The sequence below is a fragment of the Mustela putorius genome, unplaced genomic scaffold, assembly GCF_011764305.1.
Source record: "Mustela putorius furo isolate JIRA1106 unplaced genomic scaffold, ASM1176430v1.1 tig00003834_pilon_pilon_pilon, whole genome shotgun sequence".
NCBI classification, from domain to species: domain Eukaryota; kingdom Metazoa; phylum Chordata; class Mammalia; order Carnivora; family Mustelidae; genus Mustela; species Mustela putorius.
The window spans coordinates 21,266,610-21,289,942 of NW_025421987.1; positions in this window are offsets into that span (position 1 = coordinate 21,266,610).

Sequence of the window (23,333 nt, forward strand, 5' to 3'; positions counted from 1 at the left end):
TAAAATGAACAGCCAACCTCAACTACACATTGTGCCAGAACCAAGCCTCCCTGAATAAGCCTGGGTCACCAATTCAAATTCCTTTTCCCTAACCATAAGTGTTCCTAAGAGGACCCTAGAGCCTTTTTCTGCAAAAGCCCTTCTAGTGACTGCAAGTCCGGACACTGTCTGAGAACTTCCAGCACCTAACAGGGGAAGCACAGGTTTTTCTGATCAGTGCATTTGTATGAGATTTGGAAGATGAGAGAGAGAGCCAGAAATCCACTATGACTCTTCTTGGCAGTCATGGTCAGATATGTGGGCTTCAGCTGATATAAGATCAGGGGCCTCTAATATTATCCTGTGACTGATTCACTTCAGTGCTAGAAGCAGCTTTGATCACTAGCAGCATTTTCAAGTGGGTGCTAAACACTTCCAAGTCTCTGGGAGGTAATGGTAAACCCTGAATGCTAGTGGCAGAATTTCCTGACCTCTCCATTCCTCTGGCATGTCTGACAGTTTGGAAAGCACCTAACCCCTTGTATTAATTCTCTTTCTGCTTGAAATACTAGAATGACAAGGCCATGACTGCCCTTGGGTACCCATCTTCTCCTTTTCGTCAGGGTTTCGAGTGCCTCTTGTCTACACTGAGAGGAACATGGTGGCTATCAGATGGAAGCTTCTATGTGGGGTGTGGTTTTTGGGCTGGAAGTCAAGCTCCACTGACCCAGGCACGTTCCCTCACACAGACTGTGAGGGAAATTCAGGAGTCAAATGTAAATTATTTGAGGATTGCCTTTATTTTCCAAAGGGGAATGTTTAGAGAAAAAAAATTAACCTCTTTGATAAATAATAAGACAAAAACTTCAAAAACTTTTCTATTTTATCCAGAAATCAAACTCACACTGGTAGGCAATGTATAAATAGTATAGCATCCAGAGCTTTAATTCAGTGGATCCCAGCCTATCTAATTTAAATCTTTTATTGTCCATGCTGTCATTCTACAGAAAAGCTAGACATTTGTTGGCCTCTTTTCCTCTAAAGATCCTTAATTACTGGACTTCTTTATATTATGGAAAAAATTCTTTTCTACATTAAATATACTAATAATTATCTTGGTGACTGAAACATTATTTTCAATTCTGCTTATTTCTGTCTCACTGGAAGTTTAGACCAAAAATCTCAGAATGAAGGTAATATATAATTCTAGGAGCATAACCTTGTCACATCAGATTTCTTTAAAACGTATATAAATTTTTAAATTCACAATGTATTAGAAGATATCCATCAAGGTCAGATCATAGAACTTTTTGGAATAGTCTTTTTAAAGTAGTTTGATATATATGGAGTATTACTTATTTATAATTATTTTAATGGGACCTGTTGGTAGATTGCAAAAGGATCCTTTGATTGGCCACAATATCTTCTGATCTCAGATTATGGAAAAGTTGTAATCTCTAGGCCAGTTGTTGGTTCAGTACTTGAGGCATATTTTCCCATAGACATATCATTTATTTCATTTATGTAATATTTATACCCTGCCTACTCCAGAAAACAATTGGGAAGAAATGTATGTAACTAAGTGCAATGTAAAAAAAGAAAAGTTTAAAATTGAAAGGGGCAGAGAAATACACATCTCTTGGTGCCTAAGGTATTTTTAAAAGGAGGCAGGTAGAAGATAGATAGATAAAGATAATATCATAAAGATCCATGTCCTCATCTTTGTGCTTTTGTGAATTTGATCAAGCTTCTGAATCTCAGTATCCACATCTATTAAATGGATTTAAATTGTAACCTGGCCAGTGACTATGTTCCATGGCAAAGCCTTAAGGAAAGACTCCTCCTTTAGATCTCCTCAGCATTTCCTCTAGGATCCCTGGCTCAGGATGAACAAGGACAACTCTGAAAAGTTCTGCCTCCAGAGCAACTATCCCTCCACTCCTATTTTTGCTGGACCAGCTGCACCAGCTTTAACCTCTGCCTGTGCTTGTGTTGAGATCCTCTGATATGCAGACCTCACAGATGGGAGACTCACAGAATCTGTTTGTGCTGCTGCCCATCTCCCTTACCCCACTGTCTTACTAATCTTCTTTTCCACTAGCCAGGAAATCACCTTATCTTGCTATTTTCAACTCTAAAGCTGTTACATCCCAGGTGATGCTGACTTCCTCTATTATCGCACCTTTCTATTTCCCAGAGGACAGGACAGAACTTTCGGCAGGCCAGGTCAAGGGATGATGAAGGCTGGTCAGACCTTCCCCTGGAACTACTAGTTCTTCTAAAAATCTACCTGCTGTGCCATCTGGACCATTCTTAACTCGGTGCACTTTTCCTGGTTTAAAGAGTTTTCTTCAGTCTAATACAATTTTACGGAAGCTTCCAGGCTTTCATACAAGATCTCATTCCAATTGGAATATAAATATACCTTATTTCCCAAGGATCACTAGACCTCAACCAAGCACGGGAATGCTTCCTTACATTCATTTCAGTGTCTGCTAAGGAGGTTCAGCGTTCTGGAGGACAAAATAAGCCACAAGGGGGCAGTGTTGCCTAATCTTGCATTCCAGCCTAATACTTTTGGGGAAATGCCGCCCCAAATCTTTGTTGAACTCAAGTTTAGATAAATCGTGAAGCCTAAATAAGATAATATAATAGTTGCGACTACTGGTCTTAAATGCCTCTAAGTGCCAAGTATTTTATATATTATTTCATTTAATTCTCACGTAGGCCAGATAACATGTGGGTTTCTCTGCCCAGTGAGATTTAGATGGCATTATTTCAAACATTAGTAATTCCATGACTCCAACCCACACATTCTGTTAATCTTTCTGTGTTAAATGTCCATGGTTTCCTTTGTCTATGGCTGCTGAAATTGTCCATTCTGTCTATATTTGCACAAATCGGTATAGCTTTTCTATAGTTTCTATAGGACATCCATTCTGTTCACAATGAGTCTTTAAGGGTCTACAGGAAGGGGTCAGTTTATTGTCTTTTCTTTTCCCCCCTCAGACTCTATCCCTTCCCCCAAATCTCCAAATGACCAATCAAATCCCTCCTTTCTTCTTATAATAACTGAATGTATTCATTGCTTGAGGTTTTCTCTCATCCTAGTTACTTATTCTCAGACAATGGGAAAGGGAAATCTAAAAGTGAAATCTTGGTGACATAGTTTGTCTGTGTGAATTCTTTGTCAATGGAATGTTTATAATTTAGGAATTTCAAGCATATGCAAAAAGGCTCTTCTACTAATCAGAATTTCATAGGGTTGTTCTTCAGCAGTTACATGTCGAGTGAGTTAATTATGAACCAGTGCCAAAAAAAAAGTTTAGCACACTGAGAAGATATCAGAAATATCTCAAATGAATATTAATGTTTTGAAATGTCCATGTAATTGAAATCAATTTAAATGTAAAAATAATTTGAAGAATGCTAATGCAGTGGCAGAGTCTCCCACAGATAAATATGTCAAAACACATTAGAATTTCTCTGAGGCTGTGGCAGAAACCTGTATTGTGAGTAGGCTGCAGGATAGGCAGATCTGATTTCATTTTTGCTCTGTTAAGCCTATTTCTTTCTGGTTTTTGTATTTGCATCTTTAGTCAGAGGATTTTTGCTTTGGCCATGTGGATTTTTCTTGAAAATGACACCTCTGCTTTAATTTTAATTTTGTTTAAAGTGGACTGACTTACCTAAATGTCCAGGTTTGGGTCTCATAAACTTCAATTTTAAAGTGATTTATAATAAAAACACATGTTGTTGGGAAAAATAGCGCATGAGTGCACTTAAATGTAGTATCTAAAATAATCAAACTTCCAAAAGGGGAGAGTATAATGTGGGACGCCTGGGATAGCGGGGCAGGGGGAAATGAGAAGTTCGATGTATGTAAAGTTTTGGTTTTGTGAAATGACTAAGTTCTAGAAATCTGCTATCCACCATTGTGGCTATAATTAACAATACTGTTCTGCACACTTTAAAAAGTTGTTAAAAGGGTAGATTTCATATTAAGTGTTCTTACCACAAAACAAAATAATACACCCAGAAAACAGCAACAAAAAGGAGCATGAGAAAACTCTTGGAGTTGATATGTTTATTATCTTGACTGCAATGATGATTTGTGGGTGAGTATGTCCAAAGTCACCAAATTGTTTTTTACATTAATTGCATCTAGTCTTTTTTACATACTCGTTATATCTCAGTAAAGCTGCTTAAAAAAGAAATATGTATGATAAGGAAAGTAAGTTGTCACCCTTTTTAAGTTGAGCTATGGTTGATCTATACCAATATATGAGTTTTAATTTTTTTTTAAAGATTTTATTTATATATTTTACAGAGAGAGATCACGAGTAGGCAGAGAGGCAGGCAGAGAGAGAGAGAGGAGGAAGCAGGCTCCCGCTGAGCAGAGAGCCCGATGCGGGACTCGATCCCAGGACCCTGAGATCATGACCTGAGCCGAAGGCAGCGGCTTAACCCACTGAGCCACCCAGGCGCCCCCAATATATGAGTTTTAGATGTGTCCATTGCCAAATGGTCACTACAATGAATTTAACTAACATTCATTACCACATAGTTACATTTTTTTCTTGTGATGAGAACGTTTAAAAAATTTATTGAGGTATGATTGACATACAATGCTGTATTAGTTTCAGGTGTATGACATAGTGGTTTGACATTTGTAATGTTTGTATACATTGTGAAATTGTCACCACAATAAGTCTAGTTACCATCTGCCATTCGGCAAAGTTAATGCAGTGTTATTGCCTATACTCCTCATGCTGTACATTACATCCTCATGACTTATTTTATACCTAGAAGTTAGTATTTAATCACCTTCACCCATTTTGCTGCCCCCTCTCCTGTGGCAACTACCAATCTGTTCTCTTTATCTGTGTGTCTGGGTTTTATTTTGTTTTGTTTGTTTTGTTTTTCAGATTCTACATATAAGTGAAATCATGCAGGATTTGTCTTTCTTTTTGACATATTTCACTTAAACGCAGTATCCTTGAGGTACATGCATGTTGTAAATGGTAAGATTCATTCTTTTTTAGGCTGAGTGGCATTCCATTGTGTATATACATGTGTATATACATATATCCCATCTTCTGTCCATTCATCTGTCAGTAGACGCTTAGATTTCCATATCTTGGCTATTGTAAATAACACTGCAGTGAACATAGGGGTGCATATATCTTCTTGAATTAGTGTCTTTGTTTTCTTCAGCCAGATACCCAGAAGTGGAATTGTTAGATTTTATGGTACCTCTATTTTAATTTTTTGAGGAACTTCTATACTGTCATCACAACAAGTGGACTCCGTAATCCCCATCACCTATTTTACCCATCCCCTACCCACTTCCCTTCTGGTAACCATCAGTTTGTTCTCTACAGGTCTGTTTCTTGGTTTGCTCCCTCTCTGTCCTCGCCTGCTTTGCTTATTTGTTTTGTTCCTTAAATTGCACAAATGAGTGAAATCATATAGTATTGTCTTTCTCTGATTAACTTAGTTTGCTTAGCATAATACCCTCTAGTTCCATCCATGTCACTGCAAATGGCAGGATTTCATTTTTTTTTTTATGACTGAGTGATATTCCATTGAATATATATATATATATATATATAGCACATCCTCTTTATCCATTGGTCTATCTCCATGATTTGGCTATTGTAGATAATGCTGCTATAGACATCAGGGTGCCAGTTAAGCCAACCATTAAAAAGATGTGCAAAAAATGTAAAAGCAATAACAATGAAACATCGGGGTGCATGTATCCCTTTGAATTAGTATTTCTTTATTCTTTGGGTAAATAACTAGTGGTACAATTGCTGGATCATAGCTTAGTTCTATTTTTAACTTTTTGAGGACCAGTTTGCATTTCCACCAACAGCACGAGACAGTTCCCCTTTCTCTACATCCTTGCCAGCACCTCTTTTTTTCTCGTGTTACTGATTTTAACCATTCTGACAGATGTGAGATGGTATCTTATTATAGTTCTGATTTGTATTTCCATGATGATCAGTAATGTTGAACATCTTTTCATTTGTCTACGGGCCATCTGTATGTCTTCTTTGGAAAATGTCTATTCACTTCTTCTCCCCACCTTTAAATGGATTATTCAGTTTTAGGGTGTTGAGTTGTGTAAGTTCTTTGTATATTTTGGATATAACCCTTTATCAAGTATGTCATTTGTAAATGTCTTCTCCCATTCTGCAGGTTGCTTTCCAGTTTTGTTGAATGTTTCCTTTGCTGTGCAGAAGCTTTCCAATAGTTTATTTTTGGTTTTGTTTCTCTTGCCTCAGGGAGAGGTATCTAGAGAGAAATGGGTATGGCTGATGACAAAGAAATTATCGTGTATATTCTTTTCTAGGATTTTCATGGTTTTCTGTCTCATATTTAGATCATTCATCCATTTTTAATTTATTTTTGTGTATTGTTTAAGAAAGTGGGCCAGTTTCATTCTTTATTTCTTTTTTTAAAAAAATTAAAAAAAAATTTTAATAAACATATAATGTATTTTTATCCCCAGGGGTACAGGTCTGTGAATCGCCAGGTTTACACACTTCACAGCACTCACCATAGCACATACCCTCCCCAATGTCCATAACCCCACTCCTCTCTCCCAGCCCCCCTTTCCCCAACAACCCTCAGTTTGTTTTGTGAGATTAAGAGTCACTTATGGTTTGTCTCCCTCCCAATCCCATCATGTTTCATTGATTCTTCTCCTACCCACTTAACCCCCCATGTTGCATCACCACTTCCTCATATCAGGGAGCTCATATGATAGTTGTCTTTCTCCGCTTGACTTATTTCGCTAAGCATGATATGCTCTAGTTCCATCCATGTTGTCGCAAATGGCAAGATTTCATTTCTTTTGATGGCTGCATGGTATTCCATTGTGTATATATACCACATCTTCTTTATCCATTCATCTGTTGATGGACATCTAGGTTCTTTCCATAGTTTGGCTATTGTAGACATAGCTGCTATAAACATTTATATGCAGTTTCATTCTTTTGTATGTGGCCATCAAGTTTTCCCAACATCATTTGTTGAAGAGATTGTCTTTCTCATTTCTATATTCTTTCCTACTTCATTACAGATTAATTGGCCATACAGTTGTAAGTTTACTTCTGGGTTTTCTGTTCTGTTCTATATTGATCTATGTGTTTATCTTTGTGCCAGTACCATGCTCTTTTGCTTACCACAGTTTTGTAATCTAACTTGAAGTCTGGAATTGTGATGCCTCCAGATTTGCTTTTCTTTTTTCCTTTGAGGTTGCTTTGGCTATTGGTGGTCTTTTGTGGTTCCATACAAACTTTAGGATTGTTTGTTCGAGTTTTGTGATAAATGCTATTGGCATTTTGATAGGGATTGCATTGAATGTGTAGATTGCTTTAGATATTGTGGATATTTTAACAATAGTTGTTCTTCCCATCATTGAGCGTGGATTGTCTTTCCATTTCTTTGTGTCATCTTCAATTTCTTTGATCAGTGTTTTATAGATATCAGAGTATAGGTCTTTTACCTCTTCAGTTAGGTTTATTCCTTGGTATGTGATTGTTTTTGGTGCAATTGTAAATGGGATTAATTCCTTAATTTTTCTTTCTGCTGCTTCATTTTTGGTGTGTAGAAATGGAACAGATTTCTGTACATTGATTTTGTATCCTGTGACTTCTGAATTCATTTATCAATTCTGACGGTTTTTTGGTGGAGACTTTTGGGTTTTCTATATAGAGTATCACATTATCTGAAAATAGTGAAAGTTTGACTTCCTCCTTACCAATTTGGATGTCTTTTATTTCTTTTTGTTGTCTGATTGCTGTGACTAGGATTTCCAGTACTAAGTTAAATAACAGTGGTGAGAGTAGATATACCTGTCTTTTATCCTGACTGTAGAGCAAAAGCTCTTAGTTTCTTCCCCTTTGAGGATGATATTAATGGTGGGTTTCTCATGTATGGCCTTTATTATGTTGCCTTATGTTCCCTCTAAACCTACTTTGTTGAGGATTTTTATCATGAATAGATGTTGTACTTTGTCAAATGTTTTTGTTGCATCTATTGAAATGATCATACAGTTCTTTTCCTTTCTTTTATTAATATGACATATCATGTTGATTGATTTTTGAATATTGAAACATACTTGCATCCTGGACTAAATTTCACTTGATCCTGGTGAATGATTTTTCAATGTATTGTTGAATTCAGTTTTATTGAGAAATTTTGGATCTTTGTTCATCAGGGATATTGGGCTATGATTCTTTTTTAGTGGAGACTTTAACTAGTTTTGATAATTCTGGCCTCATAGAATGAATTTGGAAGTTTTTCTTCCTTTTCCATTTTTTGGAATAGTTTGCGAAGAATAAATAGTAACTACGGGTAGAATTTGTTACTTCTACCCTGTGAAGACAACCAGTCCCTGGACTTTTGTTTATTGGGAGTTTTTTGATTACTGACTCAATTTCTTTGCATGTTATAAGTGTGTTCAAATTTTCTATTTCTTCCTTTTTCAGTTGATATGTTTGTTAGTTTGTATGTTTGTTGGAATTTATCCATTTCTTCCTAGTTGTCTGATTTGTTGCCATTTGGTTTTTCAAAATTGTTCTCATAATTGTTCATATTTCTGTAGTATTTCTGCTCTCTCATTTGTGATTTTATTTGGGTCCTTTCTCTTTTCTTTTTGTTAAGTCTGGCTAGAGGTTTATCAATTTTATTAATTTTTTCAAAGAATCGGCTCCTAGATTCATTGATCTGTTCTATTGATTTTTCAGTTTGTATATCATTTATTTTTGCTCTAATTTATTATTACCTTCCTTCTACTGGCTATAGACTTCCTGTATTTTTTTTTTCTTGCTTCTTTAGGTATAAGGTTAGGTTGTATATTTGAGATTTTTCTTGCTTTATAAGGTAGGCCTGTATTATTATATATTTCCCTCTCAGGGCCACTTTTGCTGAATCCCAAAGATTTTGGGCTTTTGTGTTTTCATTTTTAATTGTTTCTATGTATTTTTTAAAATTTCTTCTTTGATTTACTAGTTGATCATTGGGAAGTAACATATTGTTTAACTTCATGTATTTGTGGTCTTTACAAATTTTTCTGGTGGTTGACTTCTAGATTCATTGCATTGTGGTCAGAAAAGGTCCATGGTATGATTTCAACCTTTTTGTATTTTTTAAGACCTGATTTTGTGACCCAGTATGTGATCTTTTATGAAGAATGTTCTATGTACATTTGAGAGGAATGTGCATTCTGCTGTTTTAGGATGGAATGTTTTGAATATATCCGTTAAGTCCATCTGGTACAGTGTATCACTTAAAGCCTTTGTTTTCTTGTTTATTAATGGTTTGGATGATCTGTCCATTGATATAAGTGGATTGTTAAAGTCTCCTACTATTATTTTGTGTTATTACCACAAATAGTTCCTTTATTAGTTCCTTTATATTTGTTAATAATTGTTTTATATATTTGGATGCTACTATGTTGGATACATAAATATTTATAATTGTTATATTTTCTTGTTGGTTTGTCCCCTTTTTGATTACATAATGTCCTTCTTTGTTTCTTTTTACAGTCTGTTTTAAAGTCTCATTTGTCCATTGTAAATATTGCTACTCTGGTTTTCTTTTGACATCCATTTGCATGATAAATGTTTCTTCATCCCCTCACTTTCAATCTGAAGGTGGCTTTAGGTCTAAAATGAGTCTTTTGTAGACAGCATATAGATTTTTTTTAATCCATTCTGATACCCTGTGTCTTTTGATCGGAACATTTCGTCTATTTATGTTCAAAGTAACTATTTATTCATATGTATTTATTGCCATTTTATTACTTGTTTTGGCATTGTTTCTAGAGATTTTCTCTGATCCTTTCTTGTCTTTGTCGTGTTTGGTCTCTCCTTTGCACTCAAAGAGTCCCCTTTAATATTTCTTGCAGGGCTGATTTCATGGTCATGAACTCCTTTAGTTTTTATCTGGGAATCTCTTTATCTCTCCTCTATTGTGAATGATAACCTTTGCTTGAGAATATTCTTGGCTGCAGATTTTTCCCATTCGGTACTTTGAATATATCATGCCATGCCCTATTTCTTTCTTATCTTTTACTCTTCCCTTGTGGTTTGATGGCTTTCTTTAGTGTTATGGTTATATTCCTTTATATTTTTCTTTCGTGTATCTATTTGTATGTAAACTTTTGCTTTGTGGTTATCATGAGATTTACGTGTATTGTGTGTGTGTGTGTGTGTGTTTGTTTTAAGTTGTAATAACTTAAATTTGAACACATTCAAAACTACATTTTATAGCACCCATGATTCATGTTTTTGATATTTCTTTTTACATCTCTTTATTTTATGTATTTCTTCACTAATTATTATAGTCCTAGTTAATTTTCCTACTTTTGTCTTCTTAACCTTCTTAGTTGCTTTTTTAAAAGGATTTATTTATTTATTTGAGAGAGAGAGAAAGAGCAGAGATGGGGGCAGAGAGAGAGGGAGAAGGAGAGAATCTCAGGAAGACTCCCCACTGAGTATGGAGCCCAATGTAGGGCCATCAATGTAGGGCTATTCTATCTCAAAACCCTGAGATCATGATCTGACCTGAAATCAAAAGTTGGACACTTAACCAACTAAGCCACCCAGGTATCCCTTGCTTAGTTACTTTGTAAGTGATTAATCCACTGCCTTTGCTATATATTTACCTTTTTGGTAAGATGTTTACTTTCATTTGTTTTTTTGTTATTAATTAATGTCTTTTATTTGAATTTTAAATAAATCTTTAATATTTCTTGTAAGACTGGTTTAGTACTATTCAACTCCTTTGGCTTTTGCTCGTCTGGTAAATTTATCTCCATCAAATCTGGATGATAATTTTGCTGAGTAGAGTATTCTTGGTTAGAAGGGGTTTTTAATTTTTTTTTTCCCTTTCAGTCTTTGACTATGTCATACTAGTTACTTCTGGCTTGCAAAGTTTCTGTTGAGAAATCTGCTGATAGCCTTATGGAATTTCCCTTGTACATAACAATCTGTTTTTCTCTTTTTGCTTTTAAGATTCACTCTTTATTTTCACCTTTTGGTATTTTAATTATATTGTCTCTTTGTGTGTTTCATTTCTTTGGATTCATTTTATTTAGAACTCTATGGGCTTCTTGAACCTGGATGTCTGTTTCCTTCCCTAGGTTAGGGAAGCTTTAAGCATTTATTTCTTCAAAAACGTTTTCTGTCCCTTTCTTCTTCTTTTTTTTCCCCTTCTGGGACTCCATAATGTGAATATTATTTCAGTTGACATTGATGTAGAGGTCTTCTAAATTATTTTTTAAAAAAAATTATCTTCATTTTTAAAAATACTTTTTTTCTCTTTTTGCTGCTTTGAATGAATTCCATTGCTTTTTTCCCCAGCTTGCTGATTCATACTTCTTTATCCAGTGTGCTGTGAAACCTCTCTAATATATTTTCCAGTTTTCCAGTTCAGTTATTATGTTCTTCAGCTCTGTGACTTCTGTTTGGCACCTTTTTAAATGTTTTCTGTCTTTTTATTGAAGTTTTCACTGTTCCTGAGTTTGATGAGCATCTTTGTGACTCTTTGAATTCCTTATCAGGTAGATTACTTATCCCTCTGTATAATGATGGCCTTTTTCTGAGATTTTGTCTTATACTTTTACTTGGCATGTATTTCTCTTTCTCCTCGTTTGGCTTGGTTGTCTGTGTATATTTCTATGTATTAGGCAAAACAGCTACCTCTCTTAGTCTTGAATAAATGGCCTCATGTAAGTGATGATCCTTCTCATTCAACCTTGCCCTAGCTCTCGGTTGCTTCTGAAACCTTTGTGATTGTCCAAGCTGCCTAATGTATTCTTGATATGCCTTCATTGTTAAGTGTATCCCAAGAATTGTCAGTGATCCTAGGGGAGGAATCTCATATAACACCTAGTTTCAAGTTTCAAGCTGATTGGAAGCCAGACCCTAAGGCAGTGTCTTTTAAAGTGTGCAAATATATGTATTCCTGTGGGGTTGCAGGTATAATTCCTGTTGGTCTCCATACCAGAAGATCTGGAGACGACAATTTCAAAACTGGGGGCTCCAGATTGAGTGTATAAGCTCCTTTCTGAGAAGTCCTGGTGAGCTGTAGTGAGGTCAGAGTAGTGGACAAGAATAATGTCTCCCTGCTTGTTTTCTGGGTTTGTCTCTTTAGCATCTGGATGTGTGGGAAACTGGAAGCCTGTCCTTTAGCTGAAGCTCCAGGCCAAGTAAATAAACTTTTTCACAGGAAGACTGTAGCTGTGTTTCAGATTACCATCCATATAGTGCCCTAGGGGTGATAGCCTGCTAAGAGTTGTCTTTCTAATTTTTATAGTCCCATGGAGCACTGGAATACCTGTCCCCTTGGCTATCCAGGCAGGGAAATCAAGGGGTATCACCTGTGTGGATGGCATGTGTCCTCTGGCTTTAGCAAGGAACTGGGAAATGTAATGGGTAAAACATTCTTGCTGGCTTCTGAAAAATAGCTGGAAAATATCGAGTCTACGTGAATGCTCAGGCTTCGCCAATGCAGCAGCAAAGAGCTTTATCTGTGCACTAGTGCCATCTTTAAGCTTGGAGTAAGAAAATGCTATGACCACTTGTGCTCACCAGACCCAGTCAGGGGACAAGGGAGTGTTGCAACAACCTGCGCTATCTGGTCTCAGCAAATGCTATGACCATTCTTCCCCATTGCTGATCCCAACAAGGTAGCAGTAACCAAGTTCATCTCTCTGTGATAGGAGGCTAAGTGGAGAGAGCAACAATGGTGTCTGCCAGCACCTCCATTTTGGGGACAATTTCAACTGTTCCCCATGCCTTCAGCCAATGCCCCAAATTAGCAAATAAATCTCCCTCACATATAACCTAGATACATTTTTTTTTTTTTTACACTTGGTCTTTGGGCAAGTGAGACCTCATGGGAACCCTCCAGGAGGGGAATTTCAGTTTCCTATAGCACTTTGGGACCCTTGGACATCAGCCCCATTGTTTTTCCAAGATAGATATAATGATGGCTCACTTTCCAGTGCTAATCTTAGGGTTCAGGGTGCTCAGTATGAGTTACCAACTCCTCACTACTCCAGAAGTGTCTGTATGCTGAGATCCCTTTTTATTGTGTGTCATTGCATCACATATTTTTTTTTAACAAGATCATGTCTCTGCCTCTTCAACCTGTCTCAATGAGGTCCTTCTATTCGTTGTTGTGAAAAGCAATTCATCTAGTTTTCATATATTTTTCAGAGGGAAATGGTGATCCATGTGCAGTTGTAGATTTGATGTATCTGTGGGAGGAAGTTAAATTCAGGATCTTCCTATGCCACCACCTTGGACACCCCCAGCCCCATGAAGAGAACTTTTAAGACCTACTCTCTTAGCAACTTTTCTGTATACAGTACAGTATTTTTTTTTAAGATTTTATTTATTTATTTGACAGATAGAGATCACAAGTGGGCAGAGAGGTAGGCAGAGAGAGAGGAAGGAAAGCAGGCTCCCTACTGAGCAGAGAGACTGATGCGGGCCTCGATCCCAGGGCTCTGGGATCATGACCTGAGCTGAAGGCAGAAGTTTTTAACCCACTGAGCCACCCAGGTGCCCAGTACAGTATTATTTTTTTTTTTAAGATTTTATTTATTTATTTGACAGAGAGAGAGACCACAAGTAGGCAGAGCAGCAGGCAGAGAAAGAGGGGGAAGCAGTCCTCTGCTAAGCAGAGAGCCTGATGAGGGTTTTGATCCCAAGACCCTGAGATCATGACCTGAGCAGAAGTCAGAGGCTTAACCCACTGAGCCAACCAGGCCACCCCTACAATACAGTATTATTAACCATAGTCACAATGCTGTACATTATACTCTAAGGAATAATTTTATAACTGAAAGTTTGCGCCTTTTGACCACCTTCACTCATTTTAACCCCTCCTACCACCTACTTCTGGTTACCAATGATCTGTTCTCTGTATCTGTGCATTTAATTTGTTTACTTGTTTTTTTAGATTCTACATATAAGTGAGATCATATGGTATTTTTGTCTTTCTTTGGCTTATTTCACTTAGCATAATGTCCTCAAGGTCCATGTTGTGACAAAGGGAAAGATTTCCTGGTACATTTTCTTATTAAGCCTCTAAAAAATGTCATTTGAAAAAAGCAGAGGACTCATGACTATTCCCATTTTGCATTTGGAGAACCAAGGCTCAGCCACATTAACTGAATTGACCGAGGCCACTGTGTAATTCTTTACAAATTATGTTGTGCTTGACTAATTCAAAATGATTTCAGAAACATTATATCTTTGAGATAGACTTCTATGTTCCCTCTATGCAATGGATTATCTAGTTCCAACTATCCTTCCTCATGTGCTTTTCCACCTGTCAAACTCTTTTATTTCTTAAGACTCAAAGTATGTAGTTTTTTCCTACCTTTCAACCAGAAGGAATCTACCCCATTTTGAACCTGCAATAGCATGTAATTATTTCAATTGTATGACCTTTGCTGCATGCTTCCTTCAGTGTGCTTTCTTCTGTATATGATTTATTGATACTTCTTGGTGACAAATTGGGAAATTATTAATCTTTATGTATTTTCAAAGGCTTACCACAATGTTTTTCCCCATGATAGTTACTTAAGAAATATTTGTTGAAATAAATGCACAAGATATTTCTCTTTTCTTTTTATTATCTGTTATTGATCCCATACTTTGTATTCAAACTTAATTTTAGCTACTTGTAAATGCTTTCCCTCTGCCCCATTCAAAGCAACACTATGCACACTTTGTCACTTAAAAACAAATAGACAAACTAAAACCAACAGCAAATCAAAATAAAACTCCTCATGGTTCTGCTTATATTAATTTCTTCTCTTGAGATTCTCTCTGTAGTTTTCTGACCTCATTAATTTCTTCCTTCCTCAACCTCTTGTACTTAGAGCTTGTAATTGTATAGATGTATTTCTGTTCTCTGATTTTCTGTGGGCACTTAGAGGGCAAGTAAAAAGAATAATATCTGCCTTTTAAATTGATTACTCAAACTAAATAAGATAGCTGCAGAATGCTGTATGTGTGTGTGTGTGTGTTTTAAAATATCCCCCAGGACCTGGGTGGCTTAGTCATTTGAGTGTCTGACTCTTGGTCAGTATCCTGGGGTTGTTGGATAGAGCCCCACATGGAGGACCATGCTCAGTGGTGAGTCTGCTTGAGAGTCTCTCTCCCTCTGCTCCTTCTCACATGTGCTCTCTCTCTAAAATAAGTAAATAAATCTTTAAAAACAGAAAAGAAAAAAAAAACTATCCCCCAAGGGCCTACCATAAGACCAGACAAATGGTAGCCCCCCCCAAAAGTGTTGAATCTAATTGACTCACATAATTCATTTCCTGGTAAGTCTAGTTTCAAGATTACATTGTGCTATATAAATATTTTCCTTTATGTGTTTTTTCTATCTTATAACATTGCAAAGCAGTTTCCATTCATTTTTAAAAATATTTAACACGTCAGTTTATTGACTTTTGTTTCATTTCCTGACCAGACAGGAACCATTTGGACTATAAATTGTGTTGTAAATCTGTTGTTATTAGTTTTCCTATTATAAAATTACATTATCCTTACGTTCTAAATAGGTTAGATATTTCAACCATTTCTAGTTGTCTTCTGAGAGATCATGACCATATATATATGCTGATAAATTTGTTTTATAATTCCTAACAAAAATCAAGAAAATAGATTGACTTTTCAGTGTTTTAATATGGCCTTCATATGATAAATCTTGATATCAAATTTCCTTACTGAAATGAAACATACCAATATTTTTAGACACTTAAAATGTTCAATGGGAAGGCATTGACTTTTGTGTAATACTCTCCTCTAATTTCCCTTCTGAGTTAATGTTTTTAATGTCTTCCACACTGTCTGACACATAGTGGGTTTTCATTAAATGCTACTAGAATAAGTACAAGATTATATAGATGAGAGCTTTAATATTTGCACAGATTTTCTGTTTATTTTGTTTGATTTACTGATTTATGAGTTTATAATGCATTTGGAAGGAAAAATATTCTAGTATTCTCCAAGTAAGATTCACAGAACATTGGTTTTAAAATAAACTGATAGATGTCACTAAAAAAAAAAGAAAGAAAGAAAAGTGGGAGAAAGTCTATGGAAAATAGTATGAGACATCCCAAGTTAAAATTAAACATTTTCTTTTATTATAGCAGGACTTCTCATGCTTTAATATGCTAATGTGCATTAGAAATCCCCAATGTAATATGCAATATTACCCAAGTTTGCTTAATTCCAATATTATCAGGGCTCTTGATTTTAAGTTGCAGAAACACAACTGAGAATGCCTTGACTTAAAAATGGAATTGATCTGCTCGTGTGACTAAAATATCCAGGGGTAGATTGGCCTCAGATATAGCTACATAGAGTATTTCCATAAATCATGAGAAATAGGTCTCCTCATCTGCTCTCCTCTGGGGTAAGTTTATTATCAAATAGGATCTCCTAGTGAGGAGACAAGGATGGCTACTGCAACTTTATTTATTTTTTTTAATGTAGTTTTTAAAAGATATTTATTTATTTATTTATTTGAGAGAGAGCAGAGTGCATGAGAGAGAGAACATGAGTGTGAGGGGGAAGGGCAGAGGACGAGGAAGAAGCAGGCTCCCCACTGAGCAGGGAACCCCAATGCAGGACTCCATCCCAGGGCCCTGAGATCATGACTTGAGCGGAAGGCAGCAGCTTAACCAACTGAGCCACCCAAGTGCCCCAGCCACTACAACTTTCATTTTATGTTCTACCATTTTAGCAATCATAGCTCAAAGACTTCTTTCCCAATAATTATAGGAAAATTCCACTTGTGTAAAAACTCTTTCAAAGAAATAGTTTTTCTGTTTGCTTCCAAATATATTTGCAGCTGCCAGAATAGTTCCTATTTTATAATTGGTGCTCAATAAATTGAGTCCCATTTAATTGGCCTGCACCCCCTTCCTGAACCAACTGTGTAAACAGGAGCATGGAATCCTCCGAACACTCAGACAAGCGACTATGTGTCCCGTTCTGGAGCGGAGAAGAAAAAAGGTCGGATCCACTTAAACTGCATGACCTGAAAGTAGAGGAGAAAAAAGAAAGGAAGGGAGGAAGGAAAAGGAGGAAGGAAGGGAGGAATCCAATAAAGAAGTATGTGCTAATATGCTAATGGATAGATTCTTCCTCCCTTATTTTACCAGCAATCTGTATCATATGCAGATAATACACCTTCGTTCCAGCCTTGAAGTTGTATTTTATCCTACTTCTGAGCTAATGTGTCACCATGTTACTGTTTGATGCATGCTGGCAGAAGACATGAGGGTCCTTTGTCAGAGACAAGGGTTTTATTCCTTTGGTGCTACAGGCAGTATGAGCATCATATGTCTACATCAGTTTCCCTTGCCCCAAGTCTCATGCAGTATGGGGCAGATAGGTGCCTCACATATGGTGGGTGTGCATCACACCTGGGAAATAGTAACTTGGGAGAATTCACTACTTTTATAGTAAGCAGTAAGCAAGTGTGTCTTTTGTCTGGGACAAATGTTACTTCATCCCTAAGTTTGTTCATTGCAAACATTACCCTGATAAAGGGCACTGTGTAAAGACCAGTCATGGCCTTTTATTCCTGGCACACTGAGCAAGATGTATAGAAGCATGAGAAATACATGAAGGACTATCTCCCAATACTTAAAACGTTGAAAATATTACTTTAATCCCATTTCAGCCAGGTGAAAAGGGGAACAGCAAGTTTTGGAGTTGCAGGGCTTTGTATGATTTCTGAAGTCATGTCACATAGGCAATTGCCTCCCCTGTGGAACTAGACTCATACCAGAAGCATAAATTCTAATGCAGGGAAAGTGTGTATATGCGTTGGAGACACTGGGTTTTACGGCAAAAAGGAGACAATATCTTTACCTTTTATGACTGTAGAATATGCTTTCTTTGCTATGAAAAAGAAGATAAGTGAGATTATTTGGGTTTTCAGGGAGAGCACTTAGCTATGCTTTCTTTTAATATATTTGATTTCTAATTATTAAGGAATAACTCAGCATGCTCTGAGAAGAGGCTTCATGAAAATGAAGAGGCCAAAAGGTCTTTAGTGGGGCTTGTTCTAAATCTGGCCTCTGTGGTTGTTTGGCAGTTTATCAAAAGCCACATTAATCCTTATAAATAGTGCTTGATTGTCAAAAGACAGCCCCCTTGTTCCAGCCTTGCAGATTGAGCCACGCATATTATTTTTCTTGACTTCTTGTACACAGGCTGCATGATTACCAAGTGATCATGTGTAAACAAGAGGCTGTTTTGTACCGATAAATGGATTCCCACTGTTGCACAAGCCCCTAGGAGTCTGCATTAAAAACAGGTTGAGATGCAGAACGGAACACAGCATTTATTTTAACAGCAGGCACTTATCATTGGTGACATTACCTGATATGGCTGATAATCTAAAACATTATGACTTTGGAGCAAAATTTGGTTCATAAAGACATACAAGGAGATAAACCATGGCTACTAATAGAAATTGCAAGCAATGCTTTGAATAGAATAATCTTATCTACATTCATCATCCGGCTAGGTCTCTCCTCCCACTGAAAATGAGACAAGGTAAATTCACAACCCCATTAATGCTAATAGCAGCTTCAGAAGCAAATCCCTTGTTCCTCCATAGGAGAGGATGGCTGCCCTTTCTTGTTTCAATATGCTATAAACCTGTGTCAGTCTAAGCTAATTGGTGGAAATCTGGAACACAAGCAGTTTGCAATTAATCTTTTGAAATGGTGGCCAATACAGTTGTTGATGATAGCAGCTACTGGCTAGAAAGCAATGACATTCCTCCTTGCAATACTGATTCTGGTAGGTTGGTACTAAGCCGTCAGTGTTCCTGGACCAGCTTACCTGCTTGCGCCCGTTTCTACTTCTGGCACCAGCCTGTCAAGATACACTTGAGAAAACTAGGGAGGAAGGCTATGGATAAGGCACACTGGCTTGGGATTCACTGTTTTATGATAGAATACCCCTCTAAGACACATAAATTTAACCATTTTTCTACTTTGTGAAGTTGGGGAAGCAGCTTACGATCTCTGCATCCCAATTTCAGCATCTGTAAGATGAACTCTTCTAGTATTTTACTCACAGTACTTTTCCTGAAGGGGAAACATGATAACATAGTTACTTACAGTAATAAAGAGTAAAAATAATGTACCTAGAGAGGCTCCTACTTGATTTTATTGAGAGATGATTGCCAGGAAGGAGCTGATGCCTACTAGATCCAGCTTGCCTGAGGAGGAAGAAGAAAATGACTCTGTGTAATTAAGGAAAGAGGGTTTTGATGTTCTTGTGGAGGGATCAGAATGGTTGAGGGAGGAGAAAGTGAAGCTGAAACCAGGGTGGTGAAGAAATAATAAGAGAGGAGGCCGTCCAGACACACAATGGTGTAGCCCATATCTAGCCCTTCTCTGTCTCTGTAACATATTTAATAAAATCTATACTCCTCACCAAGGCATTTGCATCAGTGAATTATCTGGAACACACAAAGTCTTGGCGCTGAGTATTGTAACCAGGTTAGCTCAAGAGAGTACAAGATTCTCATTGCTCACAGGATGTTAAAGTAGAAAGTTTGAGCTGAGGCACGAGATAGCCAAGAGCTGGGAAATTCCTGGTAAAATGCCCAGCCAAAATGTAGATTTTTCAGAGAAAATAATGCAGGTAGGAAGGCTCTAAACTTGTAAGAAGGGAGTGAAAGGGAGAAGTGGAGCAAAGAAAGAGGACAAGGATGTTATAGTAATTACTTCCGTGGAGAGGACCTTGCAGGAAAAAGTTACACTTTGAGCCCTGCCCTATCCCATGACTCCTAAATGGGCAAGGGAATGGTAGTGATCACTTCACTTCAAGGCTTGATGAGAAAGCAGCTCAATAGGACCAAATCAAAGAGGCAGGTCTGTGTTCCTAATATATAGGAAAAGGTGGAGAAAAGCAATCTACACTTCAATTAAACCATTTTGAGGTTATATAAGGAAATGGGGCCATAATGTTTTACGATAAATTTTATCTATCTATCAAACCTTTCATCATCATCACATGAAAAGGGATGTACCTTCCACGGGTGCCTGGGAAAGCCAGTATGGCAGGCAGCAGGGTAGAGAGAGAGTAGGTGCTCATGAAAAGCTGTATTCAAGAAGTTCTAACATCCTCATTGGCACTGGGGAAAGGTATGTGTGACTATTTTCCATGGCTCTAGTCTGGAGAGAGAGAGTTGGCCCAGGGAACCTTCAGGGAGAGTGAGCAGTTCCTATATGAGAATGAGTTGAAAGGACCCAGCTTTCAAAGATTCAGGGCTTCAGATAACAGCTCTTAGTCAAAGAAGTGGCATCACCCTGGTCAATGGGACTTTAGTCAGATAGGTTCATGATGAGGTGCTCCAAAGTATCCCCAGAAGTGCTCAGGAAACAGTCAATGTTCCACATCTGCCAGGCCTAGGGTGCATGAAACCGGCTTTGGACAGCAATGGATAGCACCAATTAAAACTTTTCTAATCTTATTTCCTTTTATTTTTTCACTTATGACTTTCCCTCAACTAGTAGGATGTGTGCCTATGATTTGCAAGTGGGGAGGGGGTGAGTGGAGAAAGAGAGAGAGAGCAGAGGCTGGCTGTACCACCTTTCCAGAAGGCAGACAGTCCACAGGTGCTCCAGGTTTTAATGACGGAAGAGAGCTTTTATCTTGAGCTGAGATTTTATCTTGGCTTGGATACTTTCAGTATCTGTACTGAACTGTTGTTTTGTGATTTAAATGGACTGAAGAATTGTGTATGATCTCAGAATAAGCAGAAAAGGCTTGGAGCCAGCAGTGGTTCTGAAAGCCTAATTCCTGGACCATCATCATCACGTGAAAACACATTGGAAATGCAAATCTCAGGCTCCACCCCAGACTCCCAGGACTGGCCTAGCCGGTCCTCCAGGGGAGTCTGATGTGCACTAAAGTTTGAGAAGCACTGAGCTAGAGGAGGGAGGCAGCTCCGGCTTTACAGGTACTTCTATCCTGCTAATAATATCTAGGAAAAGGTGGAGAAAAGCAATCTACACTTCAGTGTAACCATTTTGAGGTTATATAAGGAAATGGGGCCATAATGTTTTATGATAAATTTTATCTATCAAACCTGTTCTTCTGCTAGGACCTTTGCTGGAACTTCCTGGGCAACAAGCATGCAGGTTGGGGTGGTCTGATCAGCAGCTGTGCTGAACACTGGAGTCACAAAATCCAGGGGACGCTGCTACATACTTGTTACACCCCTTACATGATGTGTGACATGTAGGCATCAACCGGATAACTGCAAACAACATCCTAGTTTGGTAAAGATGTTTTGCTATCTTATTATCTCCATATTGTACATGGAGTAAAAGTTAAGTAAAAAACAATTTTAAGAATAGGCTGTAAATACTTTTCTGAATTAAGAAAAAAATGTGAGGACTAGCTGTTAGTAAGTATGTCAAAAAATACAAATAAGCAATGAACAGATTTTCAAGCCTGAGCATTGTGCCAAGTCTATGTCATTTGTTAAAAATAAAAATGCATGGTGCCTTACAAAGATATTACCAGGTGATATGAAGTATAATGGTTTTAGAGATGTGAAAAGCAAAATCTAATCCCAAACCCTTAAAAAATGAGGTCTAGTATAATATTAAAAGAATTTAGAATTATATGTAAATTAATAATTAAAGTCACTCAGGACAATTAAAAGTTTATTTAAAAGCACTATTACTTTTGAGACTAAGTAACCATGAGGTTGTATTAATAACTCCATGCTTATGTTAATAACCTCTTCATTATTAATATATTTCAATTTCTTTAAAAACCTGAGTTTCGGGGTGCCTGAGTGGATCAATGGGTTAAAACCTCTGCCTTTGGCTCAGGTCATGATCTCAGAGTCCTAGGATCAAACCCCGCATCGGGCTCTCTGCTCATCAGGGAGCCTGCTTCCCTCTCTCTCTCTCTCTCTGCCTGCCTCTCTGCCCCTTGTGATCTCTGTCAAACAAATAAATAGAATCTTTAAAAAAACAAAAACAAAACCAACAAAACCCCTGAGTTTCAAGAGGTTTATTTTATTACTGAAATGGATTTTCCAGGTGGCTCTGTGGCGCAATGGATAGCGCATTGGACTTCTAGTGATGAAATGGATCCCCCGCCAGAGGAACAGTGTCCTCCCTTCCCCATTGGGTCCATCTCTGATTTGCATGTGTATGTGTGTGCATGCACGGGGGTAGTTGAGGTACGAATATCACTAATTAAAATTCACTTGTACGAAACTTCTCTATGAAGTATGAGTGTTCAGAAATCATTCTGTTATTTCTATTTATTGTTCTTTCTTTCAAGCTGGGTTGTAAGCTCCATTTTTAATTCTCATGTTATTTTGTACAGTGCAATAAATAGAGTCAAGGCTCATTAAATGTTTATGCAATCACTGGAAAAGCTAGGAAAAAATACCCCCCCCCTTTTTTTTTTTTACTAATACCATCATCTGTCTATTGAAGTCTTTCTTATCAGCCTCTCAGCTGACAGATGATTGAGTTAATTTGGAGTTAGGATAGAAACAACCTAATATCTGAAACAGTTTTACTAGGAATAGTCAGTGTAAAGGTCACTGGGAAGCACCCAGTTGTTAGTACTGCCCCATTTTTATTTATTTTTTCTGGTACAGCAAATCCTTTTTCTTTCAGACAAGTGATTTTTTTTTTTTTTAAGATTTTATTTATTTGACAGAGATCACAAGTAGGCAGAGAAACAGGCAGAGAGAGAGGGGGAAGCAAGCTCCCTGCTGAGCAGAGAGCCCGATGTGGGGCTCGATCCCAGGACCCTGAGATCATGACCTGAGCTAAGGCAGAGACTTTAACCCACTGGGCCACCCAGGAGCCCCCAGAGAAGTGATTTTTTGAAAATTACTAAAATTCTCACATTAAAATTTTCTAAAATAAAACAAACTTCCCAGAAGAATAGTATTGAAACATTACTCTTTGAGCTGTGTAACATTCCATCATGAAATTTGTATCCAGTCATATGTATTGGATTTGAATTTATTCCATTAGATGTTAGGCTTATTGACAGCACAAACTTGCAGATCTAGTTAACTTCTTAAACTTAGTTGGCTTACCAGTTTGTTAGTTCCTCAATCAGGAGAGAGGGATAATAATACCCAATGGGAATGCAGAGGAAATACAATTTTGTTGAGCATTGTGGTGAAGCTCTTCAGCGCTTCCTCAGAGGAAAGACCCTATAATCATGTCATGGCCGCTTCTCTGTAAGCTTAGGAATTGAGAGGTTGACCTGGCAACAATCTGAATAGCAAAG